The 13,883-nt window shown below is 36.7% G+C and overlaps 1 pseudogene; it reads left to right on the plus strand.

Moving 5' to 3' along the window:
• The first annotated feature begins 7,935 nt into the window (after window positions 1–7,935).
• On the plus strand, window positions 7,936–8,562 carry LOC141522861 (serine/threonine/tyrosine-interacting protein pseudogene; annotated as a pseudogene).
• Window positions 8,563–13,883: the final 5,321 nt, after the last annotated feature.

The raw sequence follows: 13,883 nt of genomic DNA on the forward strand, positions 1-13,883 counted from the left end.
AAGAAAGAAACTTGAGGATTTAGATATCAAAAGGGCCAACTTGGGGCGGCTAGGTGGCACAGTGGATAAAGCACGGGACCTGGAGTCAGGAGTACTTGGGTTCAAATAAGGTCTCAGACATTTAATAATTACCTAGCTGTGTGGCCTTGGACAAGCTACTTAACTCTATTTGCCTTGCAAAAACCTAAAAAAAAAAAAGGCCAACTAGATAGATCAGTGAATAGGCTTTGGAATCTGTCTGGCTTCAGAAGTTTACTAGCTATGTGATCTGTGGCAAGTCATCTAACCTCTGTTTGACTCAGTTTCCTTATCTGCAAAATGAGGATAATAATATCTACCTCACAGGTTGTGAAGTTCAAATGAGATAATAATTGTAAAGCACAGTGCCTAAGCAAATAAGTAATATATTTATGTGTGTGTGTTTATATACATTTATGTAAACACATAAATAATCACATTAGAAAACCTATAAAAGATGAGTTTAGTTTTAAAGACATTAAGTTAAAGGTGATAGCAGAAGAGTAAAATGGAGATATACAGTAGGGAGTTTTCAAGATACAGAATTAAAATTCACAAGAAAGGATAAGACTGGTGATAGCAGATTAGAGAGTCATAGAATAATAGATTAGATACTGAAGGAAACTTAGAAGACATCTAGTCCAAATACTTAATTTTATAGATGAAGAAACTGAGGTCCAGAAAAGTAAAATATGGTGCCCAATCTGACACAAGTAGTTGTTAGTAGTACAGGTATTTCAAACCACGTCATATGACTTCAAATCACAGAAACTTAAAATCATAGTTCAAGATACAGAAGAGACTACAGAGGCCATCTAGTTCAATCACTTTATTTTAGAATAAAGGAATCAGAGGCATAGGGAAGTTAAATGATTAGCTCTTTCCACCCCACCTCTCTAGAGGTGTATATCCTAGGGTTAACATATTCAGGAGGGTTCTGCTAAATGTTTAACAACTGGTTTTCTGAAAGAAAAAAAGATAGACTTTTAAGTTCAATAGACATTATCAAAATTCTCTCCATTACTTTCTAGATAATCCAATCTTGTCTAGACAATCAACACAAGATGAAATCAAGCTCTGATTTGTTCTTTGCTGATTTCTAAGATGTAAATGTTCACATTGAAAAGTTAACAATCAACTCTTGTGAGCTCAGAATACTCCCACATCTAATGCTCTTTCCTTTTATGATACATTCATAATTCATTTCATTATCCTAATAACACAAAGATATAAAATGCAGGGGTTATTAGCTCTAAAAATATGAGAAAATTGTTTTGGTTTAGGTTTTTCCTTTCCATGAAGCTTCTTCCTTCTTCCAGAAACTAAAACAACTGCCTATCAGAAAAAAGCAACAACAGAACAGGGGAAAAAAAACCTTCATTGTAGTGCCCCCAAAGGTCAATTCCGAGCACTAAAATACACCTTTCTCATCTTAGAAGTAAAACAATTGATATCATACAATTCCTCATTCCCTTTTAGAAGTTGTTTTTGCCAGCATGCAAGAGTTGACCAAAACTGGACTCATGTGATTAAAAGTTTTCATTTTAATCCTGACTAAAATGCCAAGCAAAGTAGTAAACTGCACTAAAGGCTCTTTTGAAATATGGAAGCAAATCAGCACTATTGCTGCTTTTAATGGGGACAAAGTAAGGATGTGCTATGTGACTAGATGACTCAGAGGCCCCCAATTCAAATCACATTATATCCAAAAAGGAACAGAAAGGAAGGGGGAAGGAAGGGGCATTTTTTTGGTGTCAGTATTGAATGAGGATTGGGGGGGGGGGCAGAATTTGTTTGTGACTACCCAAACCTAAAGAACAGAATTAAAATGAAGAAAGACTGGAGAAAAGAAGGTGATGATGTTTATAGTACTTAGAGATAAGCTAGACCTTAGAAATCATCTAATCCAACTTTCTTTTCCTTACAACTATGGAAACAGGCTCAGAAAAAGGAAGCAAGTTGTCAAAGGTCACATAGATACGTGCCAAAACTCAAATTTGATCCAAAAACCAAGGTCTTCTGACTTCAATGATAGAAGAAGAGGGGATTGGAGAGAGTGGTTTTTAAATCAAAAAGCTATACTTAAAATGAGAAGGGGAAAGGAAGAGAGGTTCCTAAGACAAGACTCTACAACTGAAAATTGCATATGATTTGCCTTGTGATGAAAAAATTAACAACTCGTAATGAGAGAGTAAGATGATAATAAAACTATATAATACACAGTGAGCACATATTAAATGTTTGTTGACTGACTTTCCAAGGGTGTTGTTTTGACCTATTAAATAGACCCAAAATATATAGAACATCACAAAATCTAAATGGTTCTGTCTTAGAGATAGTCTGTAATCTTTTCCACTAGAGGGCGCAAAAACTCTTCTTTACATCCTTGTTAGTTTTACATAGCATTAGGGTCTCCTTTACCAGTCAACTAAAACCCCCTAAACCTGAAAGGAAAAGTTAGCTGAGACACGTTGTAGCCTATCATGTTTGCCACAATAACAAGAATCTTTGTGACACCTTGTGGAAATGAAGGTTTCTAAAGGCTGTTGTTTTTTTTCCCAAACTCAACCAACTCTGAAACTGAGACTTTTATACTCAGGATTGGCTGAGTGAAGAACTAGAGTCTTTAGCAAAATATCTGCCATAAAGTAGATACCCTAAGACCTCCTATAGGTCCTGTGTTCACATCACTTCAGGAAGGATTCAGTTAGAAACCCACATTGCACTGGATTGAAGAAAATGTAATAGACCTAATCAAGTTCTATCAGAAGTTAGTTATCACCTGAGGGATCCCATCTCTATCAAACTACCTTTTTATGATCATCAGAATAAACTCTTTAGATAAAGAAATCTAGCCTTTCTGTCACCAATGTAGTAGGAAAATTTGCAAGGTGTTTTAGTCCCCAGAGAAGGAAAATTCAATTTAACTCAGAGGTCTTATTTGTTCCTGTTGTTATTCATTCTTTGCTTTCCAATAGGACAAAGAATATCACACTTGCATGTAAATTGAATTGAAGTTGAGTTGCTTAAATTTATCAACTTCACTCTCTTAGAGTCGACAAAGTCCAGTAACAGGACAAAAATCAAGACAACTAGTGGTGGTCCAGTATGTAGTGGATGATCTTGATATCTTCAATGTCTGACCAAGTTCTAAGCACTCCACAGGACCGGTTTTAACTACTTTCCTGACTGTTGGAACAAATCATTCTCATCTGCCCACCTCAGCGGAAGAAATCTTCATGTGATTTGAATAAACATCTCCCTAATTCACCAATGACTTTGAGGTTTATCAGTTCCTCTCAATCTAGTTTAGGGTTTCTGCGGAGTTAGTTTTACTGGGATGAGGCTGCTATGCCTGCTACAGCTTCTTGGAACCACAAATGAGAATTGAGTGAGTGGTGGATAAAAAAAAAAACCTAAAAAGGGATCAGCATATCCTCACACAGGAGATGCTAGTTCTCTCTTCCCAATTAATAATTGCCAATAGCTGTTCTAATTGTAGAAGCTAATTAGTTATTCTCTGTATATGAAATTCTATTTCCAGTCCTAATCCATTTGGACTAGGTGCATTTCCTTCTCATTCCAACATTATGGAATTCATTGCTTCCTTTAAAGGAACTTCCTAAATGAGGTTTTCCCTGATTCCCAGTTCATTCTAAAACTTAACTCTGTTTCTCTTGATATTAACTTACATGTACTTTAATTTAATTTTTACTTGTGTACATAATGTATCCCTATCCTTCCTCCTCCTTCCACCTCTAGTAAAATATAAGGGGAAGAAAAGGGAACTAGATTTTATTGTCAACTTATTCTGTGTCAGACACTGGGTAAATTACTGTGTAAATATTATCTCATTTGATAATTTAAGGACCATGAGGGCAGGGACTCCATTTGTATTAATATTTGCATTGCCAGCACATCAAGAAGTAGCTCCAGCTTAGTCTGTGCTTAATAAGTTTTTGTTAAGTTGAACTAGAGCTTGTAATAATATAATACTTATAGAAGAGATCCAGCCTAGGTCTGAGGAGCTTATCTGATGATAAGACCTAGTCTTCGAATCAAGAAGACTTAGTTAAAGTATTGCTTATGAAGCATACTAGTTGTGTGACTCTAGAGCAGTCATTTAATCCTCCAGGGCTCTAGGCATCTCTCAAATATTATAAGTTTCAGAAAAAGTGCTGACCTCTGTTCACAGAAAGTTTCCTCATCTGGTAGTTCCTTAGATCATTGAAATTACAAATTTAGCCTCTGTCATAGCTATTATACTAGTAAGTCTCCTCTCATTTTACATGCACAATTAGTTCTCTAGAAATATTTAGTCTATGTTTGCTCTCTATTAAGTTAATTTAAAACTTCTGTCAAGTGACCACAAAGACAAAATAAAAATCAAAGTCTGTCATCTAAAGAAACCCAATGAAAGTATAAAATGGCAAGATGAGTAGTTGCTGCTTCTGTTTATTGGATTTTCTGGGATACATGGAAGAATTCTTTCTCTTAAAGATGTCTCTTAAAAAGCATTCTCTTAAAGCTTTCTCTTAAAACTATCTCTTAAAGCTCTCTTAGGATCATGAGATTTACATCTGGAAAGAACATCAGAGAACATGTAGTCCAACTCCCTCATGTTACAGAAGAGGAAACAGAAACTCAGAGAGAGCTTGCAATTTGTTCAAGATCACACCGATTGCAACTGGCAAAGTCAGAATTCAAAGTCAGGGACTATGATTTTAAAAAAGCAATGCTCGATCCTCTGAGCTGAATTTCCCAAAAAGAAGGCAGAAGGAAGGTAATCCTGCTTTTCTGATATTTGTATTAAATCCATTCCTAGGTGACCACAATGAAGATCCTATTCAAATTATTTGGCACTTATATGGCTCCCACCAGGACTCAATTTCCCCTGTTTCTTCTTTGTACTATCTCATAGACTTCGAATGATGCTGCCCCCACATTAGGAAAGAAGAATTAGAATTTGTGAGATAATGAAAACCCAAGAGACAGTGTTTCTGGGTTATTAATAATTAATTTATCAATTAGGCTAGCTAATAATCAATAAATTGATAGCAATTTCTTTTGCTAACAAAAGACAAACACCTAATGGAAACACTAAATTCCTTAAATAATTTTTTGAAAGGGACTGAGACCATTGAAAAAAACAGCCTTGATTAGTGGACATTTAATTAAATGAGGAGGTAAGCTAAAAGTCTTCAGCTCATCCTGCTGAGAAATGGCTTTATCATGAGATTTAGCTGCCTCCAGCAAGATTGTTACAAGGAAAGAACTTTGTAAACCCGAAACTGCTATTGAAATGTAAACCATTATTAAGAATATTGGTATTTCTCATTCCTTCTAAAGGAGTTTGACATCTAGTCTGGTATGAATTTAAACCATTCTTCTAACCTTTAATATTTGTCAGATTTTGAAAAAAAAAGAACTAAGTCTATGATTTCATTAAAGTGGGGAATTCCAAGGTAAGTAAATGCTTTTCTCCAACACTATTCAGCTCCTTTTCCACAACTTAGAGTATTATATTATGTATCATGTTCTTAGAGAATTGCCCAGAGTACTAAGAAATTACATAGCATGAATACAGTCACATAGCCAGGATGTCGCAAATGGTAGGATCTGAACCCAGTTTTTGCTCCAAGGCCTGATCTTTAGATCTGTTTCTTAGGGAAAAAAACAACAAAACCAACAAAATAAAAATATGCTGTTATTCCCAGAATGTCCTTTTTTACCAAGGAGAAGCAGAAAAGGAACAATATGGCTATAAGTCAAGTAGTTTCATGATTCAAGTTCTTTTAGAGGAGGGGGGAAAAAAATCAGAAAACTTTATTTCCTAATTAACAGTCACAGAACTGGTCCCAGAAAGTCCCACATAAATAGTCGATAGGAAGAAAGAAGTCCAGCATTACCATGCAAAGATGGTAATTAAAAACAAGAAGGTGGGGGGGGTCTATTATAAATCACATGGCACTTCAGGTTATAAAAATCCTCTTTTTTAATTAAAGAAAGAGAAAAAAAACTCAAGGGCTTTCAAAATAACTAGCTGTTAAAATTTGGAAACCTGGGACATTAATTCTTTGTTGAGTAGTTGATAGATGAGATATTTCCTTCTCCCAAAATGAAACCTCTACCAAGGACTAAGGATGAACTTTTAAGATTTTTTTTGAATTCACATTGATAAAATGCTTCAAGATATGCAAAGAATTAGGATTCTGGCTCTGTGGTGTTCTGTGAGGCAGGTAGTACAAAAATTACTTTATCCATTCCAAAATGGATACATAAAGACTGTGGAAAAAGTAGCTTGCTCAAGGTCATAGTGCTTCTTCTATGTTCATGTTCAACATTCTTTGTACTATGTCCTGTCACCAAAAAGAAATTCAAGAAAAATATCAATGAGGAATGTGGACGTTACTAATTAAGAAATACTGTGAAAGATACAAGGTTTCATTCTGATTACTGTTGTATTAACTCTGTCTCCCCATTCCCATGTCAGGTTTCTTTGCTGTAGATCTTGAAATCTGGATGCCTTCTAATAATAAATGAGAGAGAAATTGTTTTTTTGATAGTGGGGGGTTTGGAATTACAGATGGAAAAAATCCATAAGCTATTATTGTTACCTAAATTTATAATTTAACAAAGAAAGATTGTGGATGGCTTCTTGGCTCCATGTTTTCTATCTATTTCCCACAATGCTCCTCTGAAATCATATCTTTTGGAGTATTATTATACTTACAATTATTATACTTACAATTTTCTATTCTCAACATAAACACTAAGAGGAAATGACCTCCAAAACAATATTTTTGCATAGACTCAACCTTTAGTGCAGGTTTTGTAGAAGAATTTGGATACAAAACCTGATAGCAACTTATCATAGGTGAGGTAGAGAATCTATCAAGGGGGAAATAATTCTTTCAAAAATACCTGTAAACATTTCTACAGAGGGCATCTCAATATGTCATTTAGGAATTAAATAAATCTACGTGACCTGATTTTATAACACTTAAATCTAATAGGAGCTCAGTTCTATTTCCAACAGAGTTTTTTTTTTCTTGGTGAAAGTCATGGACACAAAGTTTAGGGATGAAAAGTTCAAGGTCAAAGAAGGATAAGCAATTGCATCTAAGTCCATTGTGCAGTTTGTTCAGAAGACCTCTAGATGGCACTATTTCTTATCACAAGATGAGTTAAACAAGAGGATCTTTCTGATAAACGCAATACCAAAATGTCTGAAAGTGACCTTCCTCTTCCAACTGGTATTTTGTTCCTTTGCCCCCATGCAATTAAAAATTAAATTTTTTGATATCTCTTGTTTTTACATCGCCTACTTTTCTAAATATATACCTCCCCTTTCACTACAGAGAGAGTCATTCTTTATAAAAATATCAATAAAAAGTAGGGGGAAACAATTCAACAAAACTGATGAACACAGGGAGTTGGTATTATCTGTAGACATTACATACCCATAGTCTCTCATCTCTGAAAAGAAAGAAGGGAAGTGCCTCCTCATATCCTTTGCTCATTCTTGGTCCAAATGCAATTTTAACATAGGCCATCTCTGAGTAAAACTTGCTGCTTTTGATCCAATCAAAGGAAGGGAAAAGGTGTTAGGTGTGAACCATCTAACAGATGGGTTAGATGTGAATCAGTGGGGCTAACTGTGAAACACTGGAGTTAGGTGTGGACCAGTGAGATCAAGGTGCTAACCAGTGGGGCTAGGTGTTAACAAATGGGGTTAGGTATGAACCAGTGGTGGTGAAGTAGGAGAAATTCAGTGGTGACAAGTGTATACATAGCATGAAAGTCTCACTGACCTCAGGTAGAGTTGCTGAAGCTCCAGTTATCACTGGCCTGAGGACTCACTTATTGGGATACCAGAACCTCTCTAAGACCCTAGCCAGATCCCTGCTGATGGTAATGGAGTTCTTGCCAATGGAGTTTCCCAACCTCCCACTGTGCAGAGAAGAAGATGTTGTTGTTTGGTCCTATTTCAAGAGAAGAGAGGCACAGGAAATAGTACCTGGATTATTTCTTGGTCCATATTCTTCTGTCACAAAAAATAAGCTTTCTGACCTGCAAAAACTTGGAATAACCCATGTCTTATGCATAAGGCAAAGATCTGAAACTAAATTTATCAAACTCAACTTCCCACAATTCTTGAAGTATTTGGTCTTGGAAATGGCAGATAACCCAATTGAAAACATAACACGCTTTTTCCCCAAGAGTAAAGAATTTATTGATGGAAGTTTGCAATCAGGAGGGAAAGTACTTGTACATGGAAATACAGGCATTTCTAGAAGTGCTTCCTTGGTTATCGCATATGTTATGGAAACATTTAGAATGAAATTCAATGATGCATATATGCTTGTGAAAGGGAAAAGGCTCTGTATTTCTCCTAATGCTGGATTTGTCCACCAACTTCAGGATTATGAAGCCATTTATCTTGCAAAATTAACTACACAACAATCCTCTTTTCATGAGGATACTAGGGGCAACTTGAAGAGAAGACGTGAAGAGGAAAAAGGAAGAGGAACCTGGAACTAAATACATGTCATTTGCATAGAATGGATGATGATCTCTCAGACTCAGCATTATAGATATTAAAATTCCTATATGCCAAGGGGGAAAATACAATAGTTGTAAAAAATAAAGTTTCTTTTTCATTAGTTTGTTTCCAAGTATTTTTTACTGCAATTTGCTGATTTAAAACATATGATGAACTTTTATAGACAACACTGATTTTTCCAATCTTTTTTAAAAAATATTTTACATTTTTAGTCAACATTTATTTGGACTTCCTAAATAGTTTTATTATAATAATGTACTTTGAATACTTGAAATTTCTTTCTTTGAATTATCTAAAACAATTTCACTAAAATAATTTCTTGAGATTTCTTCAAAAAAATTGTCCTTCCAAGATGGCAGAGAGAAGACAGGCACAATGCTAAATGTCACTTGATCTTCCCTCAAATATGATATGAAACAAACCTCTTAACAGAAATCCAATTTATAAAACCCAGAAAGAAAAGTCAAGAGAAGCACATCCATCTCAGGATCTGTCTTCTGCCATTGTGGATGAGTCTGGGTGCAGAGGGTGGACTCTGATGGGAGCCTAGGACTGCTGCAACTGGGAGCCTGGATCAGCCTTGGATTAGCCTGATTAGCGATGGGGTGGGAGCCTGAGGCCCTGAGAATGGGACTAGCTTGATCAACAGCAGGGCTAGAGCCTGGTCAGCCATTGGGGCTTGGGCCAGCTAGGGAGCAGAGGCATTAGTCATGGTGCTGACCCTCAGGAGCTTGCCAGCAGGGCTGGAGGGAAAGTTCCAGTGCCTGAGAGCTACAGACATCAATCCCTGGGCTCCTCTGGTCAGGAGGAACTCAGCATTGTACCTTCATTTCAGCTGAAGCCCCTTCCCAAAACAAACACAATTACAGCCGACCTCTACACCAGGGAAGGTCGAGCAGCAGAATAGGGAGAGTGATTACTTCACCCCAGGATAGAGACCACCATTTATCAAAGATAAAAGTATTCAACAACTTCAACCACTCCCTCCAGACCAAGAGAGAGGGCCTCAATCAAGGTCACAGACACTTCAGAGAAAGAAATCAGCATCCCCTACTGGCCAGTTGGAGATATTACACTCAGTGAGTAAAGCCTCTAGGGATCCCAATACCAAACTTCTGTGAACCAGCCCCTCTCCAATACAAGGCCTTAGGATAATGAAGAAAGACCAGCACAAAGGAGGGTCCATAGAAAAATTCTTGGAAAGGAAAAAACACTAACTCAGAGAGACCTAGAATCTGAGGAGAATATGACCTACTCTCCAGCAGAGAAAGACTTTTAAAAATCAATTGGAAGGGGTGGCGTAGTGGATAAAGCACAGGCCCTGGAGTCAGGAGTACCTGGGTTCAAATCCAGTCTCAGACACTTAATAATTACCTAGCTGTGTGGCCTTGGACAAGCCACTTAACCCCATTTGCCTTGCAAAAAACTAAAAAAAATCAATTGGAAAACTTGGGAGAGAAAATTAACACCTTGCAACATGGAAAACTCTTACAAAAATAGAATTGACCAATTGGAAATTGAGTTACAAAAGGTAAATGAGGAAAACTCTTCTCTTAAAAAAAAGAATGGAGTTTGTAGAAACTAATGACTTCAAGAGACAGTAAGAGTCTGTTAAACAAAACCAAAAAATTGAAAAATTAGAAGAAAATGTAAAATACCTCATTAGCAAAACCACTGACCTTGAGAATAAATCGAAGAGGGACAACTTGAGAATTATAGGCCTTACTGAAAACATTGAAGAGAAAAAAAGCCTGGACTTAATATTACAGGATTTAGTGATGGAAAATTGCCCTGATATCATGGAACCAGAGGGCAAAAGAATTATTGAAAGAATACATTGATCCCCTCTGGAAAGAGATCGTATAAAATGAAAATACCAAGGAATTCTGTGGCCAAATTCCAGAACTATCAGATAAAAGAGAAAATTCTGCAAGAAGCTAGAAAGAAACAATTTAAATACCAAGGAATCACAGTAAGGATTACACAGAACCTGGCTGCATCAACATTAAGGGATTAAAGGGCCTGGAATGAGAATTCCAAAGAGCAAGGGAACTTGGAATGCAGCCAAGAATCTGCTTTCCAGCAAAACTGAGCCTTCTTTTCCAGGGGAAAAGATGGTCATTTATCAAAATGGGAGACTTCCAACAACTTCCGATTAAAAGACCAGAGCTTAATAGAAAATTTGTACATCAAACAGGAGGTTCAAGAGACACATAAAAAGGTAAAAAAGAAAAAAACTGTCCTTAATGATTGATTGCTTGTTAGCTGTTGGTCTCATTGCCTTTGTTTTTTTTTTTTTTAGGTTTTTTGCAAGGCAAATGGAGTTAAGTGGCTTGCCCAAGGCCACAGGGCTGGGTAATTATTAAGTGTCTGAGACTGGATTTGAACCCTGGTACTCCTGACTCCAAGGCCTGTGCTTTATCCACTACCCCACCTATCCATCCCTCTCATTGTCTTCCAATAGCTTACCTTGCTAAAGCAGAATTGCAGAAATTGATTGGTTTAATTTCTAAATCAAATATTTAGTTGAATTATTAAACCATCAAAATTTATCCCTCTGAATAGAATATCAAAATTGAAGGAATTTAATCCTCATCTAGTCCAAAAATTCTCAATCTGGGCTCCATGTACCTCCAACAGTTCTATAGATGAATTTCAAGGAGTTTGTTAACCTAGATGGGGAGGAAAAATTTCATCTTTATCTTCACTAACTTCTTTTTTTAGGTCTTTCTTTTTAGAGTTTTTTTTTCCCAAGGCAAACGGGGGTCAGTGTCTTGCCCAAGGCTAGATAATTATTAAGTGTCTGAGGCCAGATTGGAACTCAAGTACTCCTAATTCCAGGGCTGGTGCTCTATCCACTGCACCACCTAGCTGCCCCTATCTTCACTAACTTCTAACTGAAATTTTTCATTTCTTTCAATAACTAAAAAAACCAAAACATTATTCTGGGGAGTCCATATACTGCCCCCAGGTTACCCAAAAGGTCCAAGATACCCCAAAATGTTAGGAATCCTAATCTAATTCAACCTTCTCATTTTACAGCAGAGAAACAAAGGGCTTGATCATTGAGGTGAATTGGTTTATGTTTGGTCAGAGAATGGGCAAGTGACACTAAATAAGAGGTTGTTAGTACGTCAACTATATAACCAGTTGACTTATTGGGTCTATCTGCTCTGAGAAAGGTAATTATTGTATTTTTTTTTTTTAGGTTTTTGCAAGGCAAACAAGGTTAAGTGGCTTGCCCAAGGCCACACAGCTAGGTAATTATTAAGTGTCTGAGACCGGATTTGAACTCAGGTACTCCTGACTCCAGGGCCAGTGCTTTATCCACTAGGCCACCTAGCTGCCCCTATTGTATTTTTAAAGGGCAAATTTACCCCATGAAAATGGGCAATTGCTACAAATCAGGGCTTAATTTATTGTTTGACTAGTCCTGAGAAAGTGATGGAGAAAATGTTAATTATGAGATTACACTTAAAAGTCTGTTAGTTATATTCTCCTTACCCTGTGAGTGATTTGTTAAACATTTAACACTATAACCCTGCTTTTAGACTTGTCCTCCTAACTTGAATCAAAGTTGATTAATGAAATCAACTCTCCCTGACCACTAAGGTTGACTTTTTAAGCAGAAAGTATAGATGTGATATAATTTCAAAGAGAATCATCTCATGCTTTCCCACCCAAATATATATAATTACCATCTTTTAGCATTGTATAGTAGTGAAAAGTACCTTGATCTTGGAGGTGCAAGTCTTGGATTAGAATCCCAATTGTGTCACTTACTTTCTATATATCTCCCTAAAAACTTAGAATACAATAAATCCTTAGCTAAAATGACTTGACAAGCTTTCACAATATCCCAGGATTCCTAAGAGATAGTTTTCACATACAGACTGTCCTACTTGTGGTTTCCTACAGGAAACCTTTTACCTCTCATCTCTAAATAGTCCCATGTCTATAATATTCTTCTTTTTAGCAAGTCACTTAATCTCCCTTGTACTGTTTCCTAATTTATAGATCCAGACTGTTATACATTCCAACCTTAAACTCTAGTATCAGGTTATGGTGTGACACAATTCCCTTTAGAAATTCATTATTTTGTCCTTTTTTTCCCCTCAAGCATTTTCTTTCTTTCTTTTTTTTTTCTTTTTTAGTTTTTGCTAGGCAATGGGGTTAAGTGGCTTACCCAAGGCCACACAGCTAGGTAATTATTAAGTGTCTGAGGTCGGATTTGAACCCAGGTACTCCTGACTCTAGAGTCGGTGCTCTATCCACTGCAACCACCTAGCTGCCCCAAGCATTTTCTTAAATGTATGGAAACTGTAATTTAAAAAAAAATTAAGTATGACTTGGATAAGTGGGAGAACAAAGTCTAATTACAAAAAGATAGATTTAAATAACCATAATTTTTTGAAGTAGCTAACTTGACTTTGATATCCCACCCCCTTTTATTAAAAAAAAAAACTTTAGGGGCGGCTAGGTGGTGCAGTGGATAGAGCACAGGCCCTGGAGTCAGGAGTACCTGACTTCAAATCCGGCCTCAGACACTTAATAATTACCTGGCTGTGTGGCCTTGGGCAAGGCACTTGACCCCATTTTCCTTTCAAAAAAAAATCTAAAAAAAAACCTTTCCCTTTCTATCATTAACTTTTTATCTCTTTTTCTCTTACCTTGCCTTCAAGAGACCTGTATTTGTTTACTAGTTCTGACAATACAGGGAATCATTTAAACCTTTCTGTTCTCCTAGGTCTTATGGTTACATCATTTATAAAATGATGGTAAGTACATTCCCTTTATCAGTTGGTGATTGTGAGTAAAGTACTTTTGTAAGTTTTAAAATAAAATCTAGGTATTTCCTGAAATCATTGCATCTCTGTCATCCAAGGTGAAATTTATTTTTTTTTATTTTTATTTAAACATTTTAACATTTTTTGTTTAGGTTTTTGCAAGGCAAATGGGGTCAAGTGCCTTGCCCAAGGCCACACAACCAGGTATTTATTAAGTGTCTGAGGTCGGATTTGAACTCAGGTACTCCTGACTCCAGGACCAGTGCTCTATCCACTGCACCACCTAGCGGCCCCACATTTGAACATTTTAAAACATTTTAACATTTTTTATTTAAAGTATTGAATTCTGGGGGGCGGCTAGGTGGCGTAGTTGGGGTGGCTAGGTGGTGTAGTAGATAAAGCACCGGCCTTGGAGTCAGGAGTACCTGGATTCAAATCTGGTCTCAGACACTTAATAATTACCTAGCCCTGTGGCCTTGGGCAAGCCACTTGACCCCATTTGCCTTGCAAAA

This window comes from Macrotis lagotis, chromosome 4 (assembly GCF_037893015.1).
Source record: "Macrotis lagotis isolate mMagLag1 chromosome 4, bilby.v1.9.chrom.fasta, whole genome shotgun sequence".
Taxonomy (NCBI): Eukaryota; Metazoa; Chordata; class Mammalia; order Peramelemorphia; family Peramelidae; genus Macrotis; species Macrotis lagotis.